Source organism: Leopardus geoffroyi, chromosome C2 (assembly GCF_018350155.1).
Source record: "Leopardus geoffroyi isolate Oge1 chromosome C2, O.geoffroyi_Oge1_pat1.0, whole genome shotgun sequence".
In the NCBI taxonomy this organism is placed as follows: domain Eukaryota; kingdom Metazoa; phylum Chordata; class Mammalia; order Carnivora; family Felidae; genus Leopardus; species Leopardus geoffroyi.
Window position 1 is genome coordinate 83,382,908 of NC_059333.1, and position 14,337 is coordinate 83,397,244.

Consider the following 14,337-nt stretch of genomic DNA (forward strand, 5'->3'; position numbering starts at 1 on the left):
GCGTCCAACTTCTGCTCAGGTAATGATCTCAAGGTTTGTAGGTTGAGCCCCGCGTCGGGCTCCACACTGTCAGTGCAGAGCCTGCTTGGGATTCTCTCTCTCTGCCCCTCCCTGACTCACACTTTCTCTCTCTTTCAAAATAAATAAGCTTAAAAAAATAAAAAAAGATGCTCAACATCCATAGTCATCAGAGAAATGCAAATTGAGACCACGAGATACCAGATTCTAGATAACATACTAGAAGATGTTGTATCTTCTAGAATGGTTACAATAAATAAGGCATGTAACCAATGTGTGTGAGGACATGGAGAAGCTGAGAACCTTACACACAGTGAGAATGTAAAATGGTAAAATTACTTTGAAAAACAGTTTAAAATTTCCCCAAAAAGCTAAAGGTAAAATTATTAGACTACCTAGGAATTCCATTCCTAGGCAGTTGCCCAAGAGAGATTAAAGCATATCCACAGAAAGACTTGCACATGGATGTTCATAGAAAGATTATTCATAATAGCCAAAATTTGGAAACAGCCTAAATGTCCATCAACAGTGAATGGATAGATAAATGTGATATCCATATGATGAACAGTCATACTGTTATTCACAGACTCCTATTCACAGTCAAAGGAGATAAACTATGGACACATGCTACGTCATGAATGAATCTCAAAAACACTGTGTTCAGTGCAAGAAGCCAAACACAATAGACTATATACTGTATCATTCCATTTATGTGAAATGTTTAGGAAAGGCAAATCTATACATGCATAAAGTAGATTGGTTTTCTGGGTCTGGGTGTGGAACATGGATTAGCTGTAAATGGATGTGAGGCATTTTATTGGATGAAAATGTTCTAAAGCTGACTTACAGTAATGGTTATACTATGGTGAAGTTTACTAACAATCACTGAATTGTACACTTGAAATAGGTGAATTTTATGGTATATAAAATACCTCAATAAAGTGTTTTTTTTTTTTAAGTGGCTCTTAGCCAAAGAGATATAAGCAATTAAAAGCTACAAGGTCTTTCCTTAAACCCTCTAGCCTCAGTTTCCTAATCTGCAAAATATTCTCTTTCAAAAAAAAAATTTTTTTTTTAAGTAGGCTTCATGTCCAACCCGGAGCCCAATGTAGGGCTTGAACTCAAGATCCTGAGATCAAGACCTGAGCTGAAATCAAGAGTCGGGCACATAAGTGAGTGAGCCACATAGGTGCCCCCCAGTCTGCAAAATATTCTTGCTCAGGGGCCATGCTAATCTTCTCTGTATAATTCCAGTTTTTTTAAAAAAAAATTTAATGTTTATTCATTTTTGAGAGAGAGAGAGAGAGAGAGAGAGAGAGAGAGAGAGAGAGAGAGAGTGTGAGCAGGGGGAGGGACAGAGAGAGAGGGAGACACAGAATCTGAAGCAGGCTCCAGGCTGTCAGCACAGAGCCTGACGCAGGGTTCGAACCCACAAACTGCGAGATTATGACTTGAGCCAAAGTCAGATGTTCAACCAACTGAGACACCAAGGTGCCCCTCCGGTTTGAATATATATGCTGCCAGAGCAAGTACAAAATATTCTTAATAATAGTACCTACCTCGGGGCACCTGGGTGGCTCAGTCGGCTAAGCGTCTGACTTTGGCTCAGGTCATGACCTCACAGTTCATGAGTTCAAGCCCCGCATCGGGCTCTGGGCTGACAGCTCAGAGCCCGGAGCCTGATTTGGATTCTGTGTCTCCCTCTCTCTCCTCCTTTTCTTCTACTCGCACGCTCTGTCTCTCAAAAATAAGCATCAAAAAATTAAAAAAAAAATAGTACCTACCTCTCCAAGTTAGTGTGATGATTAAATGAGATAAGCTTGTGATGCATTTAGCACAATTCCTGGCACAAAGTAAGCAATAAAGATTAGCTGTTGAAAAAGTTTTGTGTTTTTTAAAATTTTTTAAATGTTTTTTTTTTTTTTTTAATTTATTTTTGAGAGACAGAGTATGAGTGGGGAAGGGGCAGAGAGAGAAGGAGACACAGAATCCGAAGCAGGCTTCAGGCTCTGAGCTGTCAGTGCAGAGCCCGACATGGGGCTCGACCTCTTGAACCACGAGATCATGACCTGAGCTGAAGTCGGCCATTTAACCAACTGAGCCACCCAAGCACCCCGAAAAAGTTTTGTGTTTTAATGGAAAATTATGCATCACATATAGCACACCCTTCAGGGCTCTCTGATTCTAGCTGTGTTTCTTGACTTTCAGCAATTTTATCACTCTTGAAAGTTGTAGATTGCTGAAACATAGGTGAATTTTGTCCTGTCTGGTAAAAATGCAACTAACTTCCTTCCTCCTTGTGGAAAAATTAATTTTGTCTCTCCTTACAACTCATCTCACCACCCCTTTATTCCATATAAATTTGTGTTCTTTTGATTTTTCCTTTGAACTAGTTATAACATCCGCTTGGTTCCCTCATATAAGGAAAATAAAAATCTTAGCACATGTTCATTTTTATATCTGTATGAAATTCATGATTTTCCTTTTTTCCAAAGTTATCTTTTATCACTTTTGGAAGTTCCACCAAGATGCCCAAGGGATTCACCTTACAGAGCCAGGTAACATTCATCAGTCTCACGGGTGGCATAAACCTGGGCACATCTTTTCTTGGCTTCCAGAAGTAAATCCAAAGAGTCGATAGTATTTTTGTGACTCTCTGTTTCTCCAAATTTTAATTTTGTTTTCAATTTGTTTTAGCTGGTAAATTATTCCCAATTGGAAATTTGGTTTTATGGTCCGACCATTTGATGATTTCTGTAAATGGATTAATGGTTTATAGATATCTTGTCCCTGTTGGGTGAAAAATGTCAGAGACTGGTTTGTTAATCTTTTCTGTTTGTGTGTTTGCCTATTTTGAGTTCAAATCAATGAAGAATTTATATCTGCTGTGGATAGAACAGGTCTTTTATATGGACCATGGAGTTTTGTAATTTTGTGTCTACTCTTGACCTATGGATGAAATTTTAAAATTTAAGCTCGAAGTTCTATTTGCACTTGTTTGTCTGTTGTTACATCTGTAGTTCAGAAGGTTTTCTCATTGTGTGAAAGTGAAATATTTTCTACCTCCGGATGGCATTACTAAATTGATTATAAAGTCTCTTTAAGGATCTCTATCCTGATTGGCTTATAGAAATAAATAAGCACTTATTATAAACTGAATATTCTCTACTTAAAAAAAATCAGGGAGTTGAACTGGTAATACTTTCAATGTGCTATACTTAAAGAGTATTCTTACAGAAATTCTGACACAGAATTGTTAGGAATTCAAGTTCACTTGATTTAGGTAATTTTTTGGCAAATGAGACTGATTCAGTAACTTTGGCTAATAAAAAGAGCAATGTAGGGTCCCTCGGTGGCTCAGTTGGTTAAGCAGTCTCTGGGTTTCGGCTAGGGTCATGATCTCACGGTTTGTGAGTTCAAGCTTCGCGTCGGGCTCTGTGCTAACAGTGCGGAACCCGCTTGGGATTCTCTCTCTCCTCTTACTCTGCCCCTCCCCTGCTCACTCTCTATCTCTTTCTCTCTCAAAATAAATAAACTTAAAAAAAATAAAAATAGCAATGTTTCCTGTGATTTATCAATCTTAAGTATAGTATAAGCTTATGTTTTTATTCTATTTAGATAAGTTCTTCCTAAATGCATGCAGATTTACTCATCAAATAGGTTGCATTACTTCTACTAAATTTTTAAGGTTATGAAAAGTATAGATTTGTGTTTAACCAAATTGATTCATTATTCTGACAGTAATTATTTTATTATTTTGTTTATTGAAAATTGTATTTCAATAGTAACTGTGTTTTGTAGTATGTCAGCTTGAAGAGGATTTGGAAGGTAGTTAGGTAACCTAAAGCTTTGGACTGACAGTAAATTGAGATAATGGATATTTATTGGATGTTTAGATCATTTCTAAACTCAAGCACTGATTACTAAACATAATTTTGAGTTTACATATTTTTGCTTCTTCATTTTTGTTTGGTAATAATAGCTAACATTTATTGAGTGCATGGTTCCATAACATTTATGAGAATTATTTAATTTAATCCACAAAACAGCCTTATGAAACTGCAACTGTTAGTCTTCCACTGTTTAGTTAGTCTTCCCACTGTTTCCTCTTCCAGGAAACAGAGGCTCAGGGTTGCTAAGAAACTTGCCCACGGTCACATAGCCAGTAGGAAGCCCAGAGGTGCAAGGTGAACCCGGGTAGTCTGGCTCCAAAGAATGTGATCTTCATCACAAAGCTATACTTTCTCTGTTTGGGCAGTACTGCTACTGGTTAGGCTCTTGAAACCCCTTCGTAAGTTCCTCCCCTGATTTGTTAAGGTAAGCCATATATTTGTTTCTGTTTGTTTGTGTGTTTTGCTTTTATTGAGATATAATTGACATATTATATTAGTTACAGGTGCACAACAAAATGATTTGATATTTGATATATTGCAAAATCATCACCACCATAAGTCTAGTTAACATGTCACCATACAGGGGTGCCTGGGTGACTCAGTCAGCTGAGCGAGTTTTAAATAAACTTTAAAAAAATAATAAAATAAAACAAAACACGTTACCAAATATAGTTACAAATTTTTTTCTTGTGATGGGAACTTTTAAGACCTACTCTCTTGGGAACTTTTAAGATCTACTCTCTTAGGAACTCACTACTAACTGTAGTGACCATGCTGTACATTACATCCCCATGATTTATTTGTTTTATAACTGGAAGTTTTTGCCTTTTGACCCCCTTCATCCATTTCATCCTCTCTTCTTATTTTATATGCTATAAAGAGGCAATATAAACATGTTCATTTTTGCCACTTAGAGAAGGTATAAAGTTAGTGATGCATATGGCTGTAGAAAGCTGTATTAAGAACTGTGGTAATCCAATAAAATGCTGGAGTGTGACACTGCACAATCACCCACTCCCCACTCTTCACATTGTGAGAAAGAAATAAGAAGCAGCCTCTGATGTCCAGAAGTGATCTGACACTCACAGGCCATTTGTTCATTTGTAAACAGTCTTACAGAATACCAACCTCAGACATGATTATCCTGAGACCGTGACAGAATGAGACAAAACAAGGTTACTTCATACTTTTGTCTATTCACATACAAAAATAACTATGTAAAACCACAAAATACCAAATATTTCCCCTCTTGCTAAATGAATGACTATTACTTTTTATGCAATCATACCCCTGATTTCTGACAGCATTCAATTTTGAACAAATCTTTCCTTCTTTTAAAAAAAATTTTTTTTGGGGCGCCTGGGTGGCGCAGTCGGTTAAGCGTCCGACTTCAGCCAGGTCACGATCTCGCGGTCCGCGAGTTCGAGCCCCGCGTCAGGCTCTGGGCTGATGGCTCAGAGCCTGGAGCCTGTTTCTGATCCTGTTTCTCCCTCTCTCTGATTCTGTGTCTCCCTCTCTCTCTGCCCCTCCCCTGTTCATGCTCGCTCTCTCTCTGCCCCAAAAATAAATAAACGTTGAAAAAAATAAATAAATAAAGCAGCCCTTTAAAAAAAAAATTTTTTTTTAATGTTCATTTATTTTTGAGACAGAGAGAGACAGAGCATGAACGGGGGAGGGTCAGAGAGAGAGGGAGACACAGAATCCGAAGCAGGCTCCAGGCTCTGAGCTGTCAGCACAGAGCCCAATGCGGGGCTCGAACCCACGGACCGCGAGATCATGACCTGAGCCGAAGCCAGATGCTCAACTGACTGAGCCACCCAGGCGCCCCCAAATCCTTCCTTCTTTATGCTCTCCCTAAATCACCCAAAGGGAAGACCAAATCCTAGAACAGGTTCTTCTAATACTCTTGTACTGAAATACCCCATGGTTATCTATGGTTTGTGTTCTCCCTTGTTGCAATGAGCAGTAAAGCCAACTTGTTTAACTACACGTATGTTTCTGGTGGTCTTTGGCAGAAGGGCATTGACAAATGAAGTGGACATTTCCCCTACATTCCTGTCACTGCCATATTGTCAACTACTGCTTTCTTCTTTGTTGGTCTAGAGTAAGTTCAAGCAATTGAGCATCAAAATAAATATCAATAATAGTGGATTTAATTTTTTGAATAACATGATCCATGAGTATGTATTTTTAAAGTTTTTATTTATTTTTATTTTGGGGGAGGAGGGGCAGAGGGAGCAGGAGAGAGAGAATCCCAAGCAGGCTCCATACCCAGCACGGAGCTGGTGGCAGGACTAGATCCCATGACCATGAGATCATGACCTAAGCCAAAATGGAGTTGGATGCTCAACAGACTGAGCCACGCAGGCACCCCCATGAATATGTACTGATATAAATGAGTAAAATAAAAGATAAAGCTCTACTTTACATTAGAGTGCCAGTGAATAAATGTAGAAGAAATGATGGAAATAGAAAATAACGATTTGGTGGGGCGCCTGGGTGGCGCAGTCGGTTAAGCGCCGACTTCAGCCAGGTCACGATCTCGCCGTCCGGGAGTTCGAGCCCCGCGTCGGGCTCTGGGCTAATGGCTCAGAGCCTGGAGCCTGTTTCTGATTCTGTGTCTCCCTCTCTCTCTGCCCCTCCCCCGTTCATGCTCTGTCTCTCTCTGTCCCAAAAATAAATATAAATGTTGAAAAAAAAATTAGAAAATAACGATTTGGTAAAGATCCTCGAGTAAGTAATTCGTACAAGAATCACTATGGTGAGGAATGGGATAACTACATAGTCTAAAAACATCTTTCTGAAAAACTCTTATTAATTACTTATTAGTAAACATACCACACTTGATAATTATCTTTAGTTACTAATTAACTACTAATTTAATTAACTACTAGTCAACTGATTCGTTTAACTACTAGTTAACAGTTAATATCACTAAAGGGACAAATTGACATTGTGTATTTCCCTTGATGCACTGAGAAGAACCCAGCATCACTTCTGGGGTATTCCTGCAAAAAATGCATAAATTATAAGTAAATGTTAGACAAATACAATTGAGGAGCAATCTAGAAAATAACTGGCCGTACTTTTCACAAATGTCAAGATCATGAAAGACAAAGAGACTGAGAAACTGTTCTAGATTGAGGGAGAGAGGAGACTGAAGCTAAATGCAGTGTTTATTTCTGGGCTGAATACTGCACCTTATAAGACATTATTGGAAAAAGAGGCAAAATTCAAATAGGGCTTATAGATTAGATGATAATCTTGGATTGATGTTAATTTTCTGATTATGATGGTTATACTGTGGTTGTATGGAAGAGTGTCCTAGTTTTTAGGAAATATGCACTGAAATATTCAGGGTTAAGGAGTCATCAGTTCTGCAACTGTTTCTCAATGGTTTGGAAATATCCATGATTTTTTTTTTTTAATTTTTTTTTTCCGTTTATTTATTTTTGGGACAGAGAGAGACAGAGCATGAACGGGGGAGGGGCAGAGAGAGAGGGAGACACAGAATCGGAAACAGGCTCCAGGCTCTGAGCCATCAGCCCAGAGCCTGACGCGGGGCTCGAACTCCCGGACCGCGAGATCGTGACCTGGCTGAAGTCGGACGCTTAACCGACTGCGCCACCCAGGCGCCCCGGAAATATCCATGATTGAGGAATCCTGGTGAAGGGTACACGGGCACTCTTTGTAGTATTTTTAGAAATTTTATGTGAATTTAGGATCCTTTTTTAAGAGGAAGAAAGGAAGAAAAAAGCAAAAGTAAGTCTAGTAGTTTTGCATGTGTCCGTTTTCCTTTGAGCCAGAACTGAGTCATGGGGTATTGGCCTCCAGGAGAGGGCAGCAGATCTCTTGGTCATGTGGCTGGAGCCTTTGGTCATAATTTCAGTTACTATTTCTTTTTAATATTGACATCACATTTTTACTTCTTAAATTTGAATCTAGCATCTTCTGGGCTTCAACTGGGGATCACTGATCACTGATAGTTTAATATACAGATGTTTAGGACTTACTGAAGACTTACTGAATCTCTTGACATCCTTGATATGTTCTTGGTATATTCTTACAATAAGCTTGGTCTATGCATGATATATAAAGTTAGGATTATTATATGGTAGGTCTCACTATTTTTTCTTTGTTAAAAGCATGTTCATCCATTTTTATAAATTAGATGGAATGTTCAGTCTTCTTTGAAAATAGAGTTAATCATGTTTATAATTGTTTTTTCTAAGGTTTTTTTTTTGATTGACTTTATTATATTGTTTTGCATACCATAGAAACAACCAAATTTCCTTATCATTTTGCATAATTCTTATAATGAATTCTTACAAGGTCTTTCAGTTTTGAAAATTATCAATAATAAACTAGTAAGCTAACTAAAACCATTTAAATCTTCTGTCATGTACAGATATTTTTTTTTCTTTGATGCTTCCCTGAAAGTTTTTAATCAACTACAGGCCAGTGTACTTTATATTCAACAAAGGAATGTTTCAGAATTCTATGGAAAAGGACTATTCCATATACTTTGGAGTACAGGTTTCTGATAGCATTGCTTAAACAATTTTGAAACCATACTAGTGGACTCAGTCAGGATTTATAGAACTCTAGAGAAGCCAATGAGTTCATGACACCACTAGCCCAAGATCCACTGAAGCAAGAATTAGTTACATAGGACTGATGAATTGTTGAGGGATGATTACTGTTTTTGTTTAAACTATTGTTGATATTTTTGTAATGTTCTATTTTGTGGATATTTAAGTTATCTAAACTTATCTTAAACTATCTTAAACTCTAAACTCTTAAGCTGTCTATAACTCATAGCAATTTAATAATTATAACTCTGCTTTTTTTTAGACTCTGCTTTTGTACACCAAAATGAAACATTTGTGAATGATAGCTTTTTCTCCTTCCCTGAGCCCTCTAGAATTTGTAAACTCTTATTAAATAATCTTAATTTCATGACAATATAATTATCACATTTTCATAACAATATAGTTATTGGCATAGATTCAGTAAGAATCTGTCCTCCTTTTTACCAGGACATAATTGGAAACACTGCTTATGCAACCAAGGCCTCGCCTGGAGTGTTATATTTGGGAATAACACTCCTTTAATCAAATATGACCAGACACATCTAAGGAGCTAGGTTAACTTTATGGAGCCAATGCTTACAAACCCTTCCAGGAAAATTGGTTGGTACTTAGCTTACAAGGTTCCCAGCTTCTGGGTGGGTAAGGTCACTTTCTTGCCAGACCCAGGAATCTTAGGATATTTGGGGAGATTTAAGAAGAGACAAATTTACCCAATGGGTACTGTAGCTGAAATCTGGTGTTGAGTTCTTGGTGTACCTAGATTCAAGAGGCTTTTATTTTATTATTTTATTTTATGTTTTGGTTTATTTATTTATTTACTTATTTCACACCCAACACAACCCACCGTGGGGCTTGAACTCATGACCCTGAGATCAAGACCTAAGCTGAGATCAAGACCTGAGTTGAGATCAAGAGTCAGATGCTTAACCAGCTGAGCCACCCAGGCACCCATCAAGAGGCTTTTAAAAGTCAAATTTGACGTTTTGGGGGAAAACGTTCAACAAAGCAAGTTTAAGAAGGCCTAAGTGGCAAATTATCACTCTTGTTGCACCTGTATAACTAGTGAAGTTAGAGACCAGCCTTATTTGTGATAAAAAATAATCTTCCTTTGAGATTATTTTTGATCAAAAGGGTGGAAATTATAGAAAAAAATGTGTAATTCAATGAGAAATTATGCCTTGTCTATAGTAATGGTTCCCAGCTTTCGTATAACAATCCTTTCATTATCTCTGTGCTATATGTCACCTCTTTAAATTGCAGGTAACTGGTGAATATTGTCAATGACAAAAACCAAACAATTAAGAAGACGGATTTTACTTAGGCTGTTGCAGTAGGGAGATCACCCATATCCATAGATCAGCGTGTGTAAGCAGGGTGGTTTTGCCCTAGACTTTTTATAGGGAAAAGTAAGCAGGTTGTAGGTGGAATGATTTACAACTGGGCTTGTTTCCCAATCGGGGGAAGTCTCAGTCAGTTAAATAGGAAATGTTTACCTTTGTTTCTATCTAGTTTTTGGAGATAAACAGCTCTAATCTCAGTTAATCATTCATATGACAAAGAGACGGGAGTTAGAAGATCTGTGTTTTGCCTTGCCAGTGAATTCAGGCAAAAGGGGAAAAGTCTGTGTTTGGTCTTGTCACAGGTAAACAAGGGAGGCACCTGTGAATCCTACAGGAGTCATGAGAGAATGGACAGTGAGTGAGTCATTTGGGGAAAGGCGGTTCTTTTCTGAAACAAAAAAGGGTGAAGGGATTTCAGAAAGCAAAGAATTGGGAAAATTTCTTAGCCATTGGTGTTTTCTGGGAACACAGGGCTCAGGTAAAGTAACATTCAACATTATCAATATGCAACTCTGTCTTGTCCTATAGAGTTCCAGTGGACTTCCCTCCTCCTGTGGAAAAATTACCTCTATTTGCAATTCAGTATCTTTACTCTGTATAAATTTGTGCTTCTTGACTTTTCCTTTGAACCAGTTATAACACCTGTCTGCTTCTCTCATATTGTATGAGTTCAATCCATTCTTCAATATGTATTCCCTTTTATACGAGAGTCATGATTTTGCCTTTTCCTGAAAATTGTCTTTAAATGGTATAATCCATATAGCTTATTCAGATATCACCAGTTATGCATGCATTCATGTGTGTGTGTGTGTGTGTGTGTGTGTGTGTGTGTGTGTGTATGTGTGTGTGTGTGAACAAGCCAGTTTCTAAGGGTCCCAGTAAGAGTAAGAGGCCAGGGAATCATAACAGCTGTGGAAAGCCCAAAGGCCAATGGTGGCTACAGTGAAGACTGACACCCAGAGACTAAGAGTTATCAAATAGAGTGAGGTGGGATAAATCCTTTGGTAGAGATCATTCTGGATTCAGAGTCTAATGCTTAGTTTTTCATATTCAAGAATTATTATTTCTGCATTCCTTGGCAATGACCTACATGTGTTAAAACATAGGATTAAGAGTTATACATAATTGGGTTCAAAATGGTTCTATCATTTACTTGCTGTGTGACCCTGGGGAAGGATTCTAACTTCCTTCTACCTTGGCGTCCTTATCTGAAAACTGGGAATAATGTTAACACCTACCTTATAGAAGTGTTGTGAGGATAAAACAAGATAATGGATGTGATAGACTTGGCATATAGAAAGTACTCAGTAAGTGATGGCTATCATTTTTTAAAGACTTTTAAAAAATGTTTTTTTATTTATTTTGAGAGAGAGACAGAGAGAGACTGAGTGTGAGGAGGGGAGGGACAGAGAGAAAGGGAGAGGGAGAGAATCCCAAGCAGGCTTTGCACTGTCAGTGCGGAGACCGACACAGGATTTGATCTTACAAACCGTGAGATCATGACCTGAACTGAAATCAAGAGTAGGGTGCTTAAAAGACATGAATAGACACTTTTCCAAAGAAGACATAGAGATGGCTAACAGACACATGAAAAAATGCTCCACATCACTCATCATCAGGGCAATACAAATCAAAACCACAATGAGATCCCACCTTACACCTGTCAGAATGGCTAACATTAACTCAGGCAACAACTGATGTCGGCGAGGATGCAGAGAAAGAGGAACACTTTTGCACTGCTGGTGGGAATGCAAACTGGTGCAGCCACTTTGGAAAACAATCTGAAGGTTCCTCAAAAAATTTAAAATAGAACTATCCAATGACCCAGCGATTGTACTACTAGGTATCTATCCAAAGGATACAGGTGTGTTGTTTTGAAGGGGTACACGCACCCCAATGTTTATAGCAGCCCTATCAACAATAGCCAAAGTATGGAAAGAGCCCAAATGTCCATCGATGGATGAATGGATAAAGAAGATGTGGTATATATACACAATGGAGTATTACTCGGCAATCAAAAAGAATGAAATCTTGCCATTTGCAACAACGTGGATGGAACTAGAGTGTATTATGCAAAGCAAAATTAGACAAAGACAAATATGTATCTTTACTCATATGTGGAATTTAAGATGCAAAACAGATGAACATAAGGGAAATTATAGATAATTCTATATTATCACCCCCCCCCCCTTCCATGAAAACTGTACAAGCCACCATGTCTCTATTTTACTTCGGACTCCTTAATATTCAAATAAGCAGAGTGCTTGCTCAACAAAGGCAGGTGGAATAATAGTTCATCTACTTGTCAACTTCAACAGTAGGTCAATGATGAAAACCACAGGTGCGTGTTGATATGCATTCTTTGTTATTTTTGCTTTGTTTTGTTTTTTTGCAGATTTCATATTTCTTTTCATGTAACTTTTTTTTTTAATTTTTTTTTTCAACGTTTATTTATTTTTGGGACAGAGAGAGACAGAGCATGAACGGGGGAGGGGCAGAGAGAGAGGGAGACACAGAATCGGAAACAGGCTCCAGGCTCTGAGCCATCAGCCCAGAGCCCGACGCGGGGCTCGAACTCACGGACAGCAAGATCGTGACCTGGCTGAAGTCGGATGCTTAACCGACTGCGCCACCCAGGCGCCCCTTCATGTAACTTTTTTAATAAAGGCAATTCATTAAGTCTATGAATGTAATTTTCTTTATAGGTTTTTATACGTCTGTTCACATAAATGATTTTACAACTCATCTTACACGTTTGTCCAAATTTTAGTCGGGAAAATATGGATACACTCTGCATGTTACGCTCTTGCATACCTAAGGTTACCAACGATCTCAGACAAGGTCTGGGTAGGGTCCCCACTAGAGGGCGGTATAGACCTCCCAAAGGGCCGGCAGACACCAATTCTTTTCTTTGCCTCTTCCTTTCAGCTTTGCCCTTCTCCGAGGATCTGCTAATTCAGGATTGAGAAAAATTAGGCATTTGTAATCTAAAAATCTCACATTGCTCGATATCTTCAAGATTCAGATTTGCCATTCTACTGAGATCCTGCACACTGCAGGATGGCAAAGCTCCCTCCTGAAGGCAAACATGCAGACTGTTGGAGTTCTTTCAAGATGCAGGGCTTTTTGTTATCAGTACATCAGCAGCATTGATCTGAGGTGGTCGAGTTGCTATTCACGCTCTTTAATAAACTGCTAGCTTTGTTTCCTCGTCTATTCAACATCACTTGGTTTGTTCCATTACCCCTTTCAGGGTGTTGTGATGCATTTGCATTAAGTCATTTCACTTTGTGTTTCAGGTATCTATGGACATATACAAATCTGCCTTTGTAGTGACATTGCATTGGTGATCTTCTTTCAGAGACTAGTAGTTTGTTAAATAACTTGTAATATAATATCAAGACAAATGTTGTAAAACCTATTTTAAAGTTTACAGGGCGTTGTTTTATAATTAAATGGGTAAACTCATAGTACATATATAGTAAGTAATTCTAGCAATAACTTTAATGCAGCTTTTAATTTTGTTCTTTTTTAATTCTATATTATCACCCCCTTTTTTTTGAGGAAGGCAGTATGCATGGGTGAGTGAAATAGTTTCTGTGATCAAAACCATTTGAAAAATTCTGTTCTAAACCCTTTGAGTGGATTGTAAATGTTTACCCTTACAATTCCTAAACATACAATAGCATCAAAATAATCAATATGGGACTCTCTTTCCAATTTCTCACCTTGCTCATCCAAAGATCCTGGCTACCCAGATTTACTTCTATAAATGCCGTGCCTATCATGTTTCATCCCAACCTCCCCTTAGGACTAGATCAGTATGAATCCCAGGACACATCTCATCATTATATGATCATCTATTTCTCAGCTAACACAGATGTCACTTTCTCAGAGAGGCCTTCCTGGAACATCCTGTTAATCTGTGTGTCACTCTCTGTCCTGTTACACTCTTTATTTTCTTCAGAGCAATTATCAGTATATGAAATCATCAGTTTGTTACTTTAGAAGATTAGCCTTCTCTTGTCTGTTTTACTTGTTTATCCCCAGAACTTAAAGTATCTATTACATAAATAAGCACTTAATAAAGATTGAATAAATGAATGAATGAATGAACGCTTTACTCCATTCATTCCATGTTACTCTTCTGGGCACCAGATGACTAGATGGTCCATAGAGGTAGAAGCTCTCATTTGAGCCTGATAGCATGCCCCATGTACAGGAGCTCCACCTGCCAGGTGACCAACAGGGGTTATCAGCTACCCCAGCCTTGTGTTTTCATCTTTAATTGCAGAGAGTGAAGCAGGGCTGCTATATTCTTCATTGCAAGAATCCTCCATGGGTAATAGTCCGAGGTTCTGAGAACTATTTATCTTAGGTATAATGTCTCATTTCCCATCTCCTATCAAGGATCTCGGAGTTTATCTGACTGGTAAATGTTTCATATCGTTAGAGATGGTGGAAACTGTGTCTGACTTGAAGTTGTGGGCGATT

The 14,337-nt window shown here is 38.3% G+C and overlaps 1 long non-coding RNA gene and 1 pseudogene across 1 annotated transcript in view; one reads left to right on the forward strand and one right to left on the reverse strand.

The window, feature by feature from the left end:
• The window catches only part of LOC123611179, a 36,414-nt gene extending 31,999 nt beyond the window's left edge, over positions 1–4,415 (forward strand). Inside the window, exons 3-4 of the long non-coding RNA XR_006718480.1 lie at positions 2,514–2,576; positions 4,134–4,415. This is a non-coding gene — a long non-coding RNA (uncharacterized LOC123611179). The remainder of the gene's footprint in view (positions 1–2,513; positions 2,577–4,133) is intronic.
• Positions 1,202–1,298, reverse strand: LOC123576264 (annotated as a pseudogene).
• Positions 4,416–14,337: the final 9,922 nt, after the last annotated feature.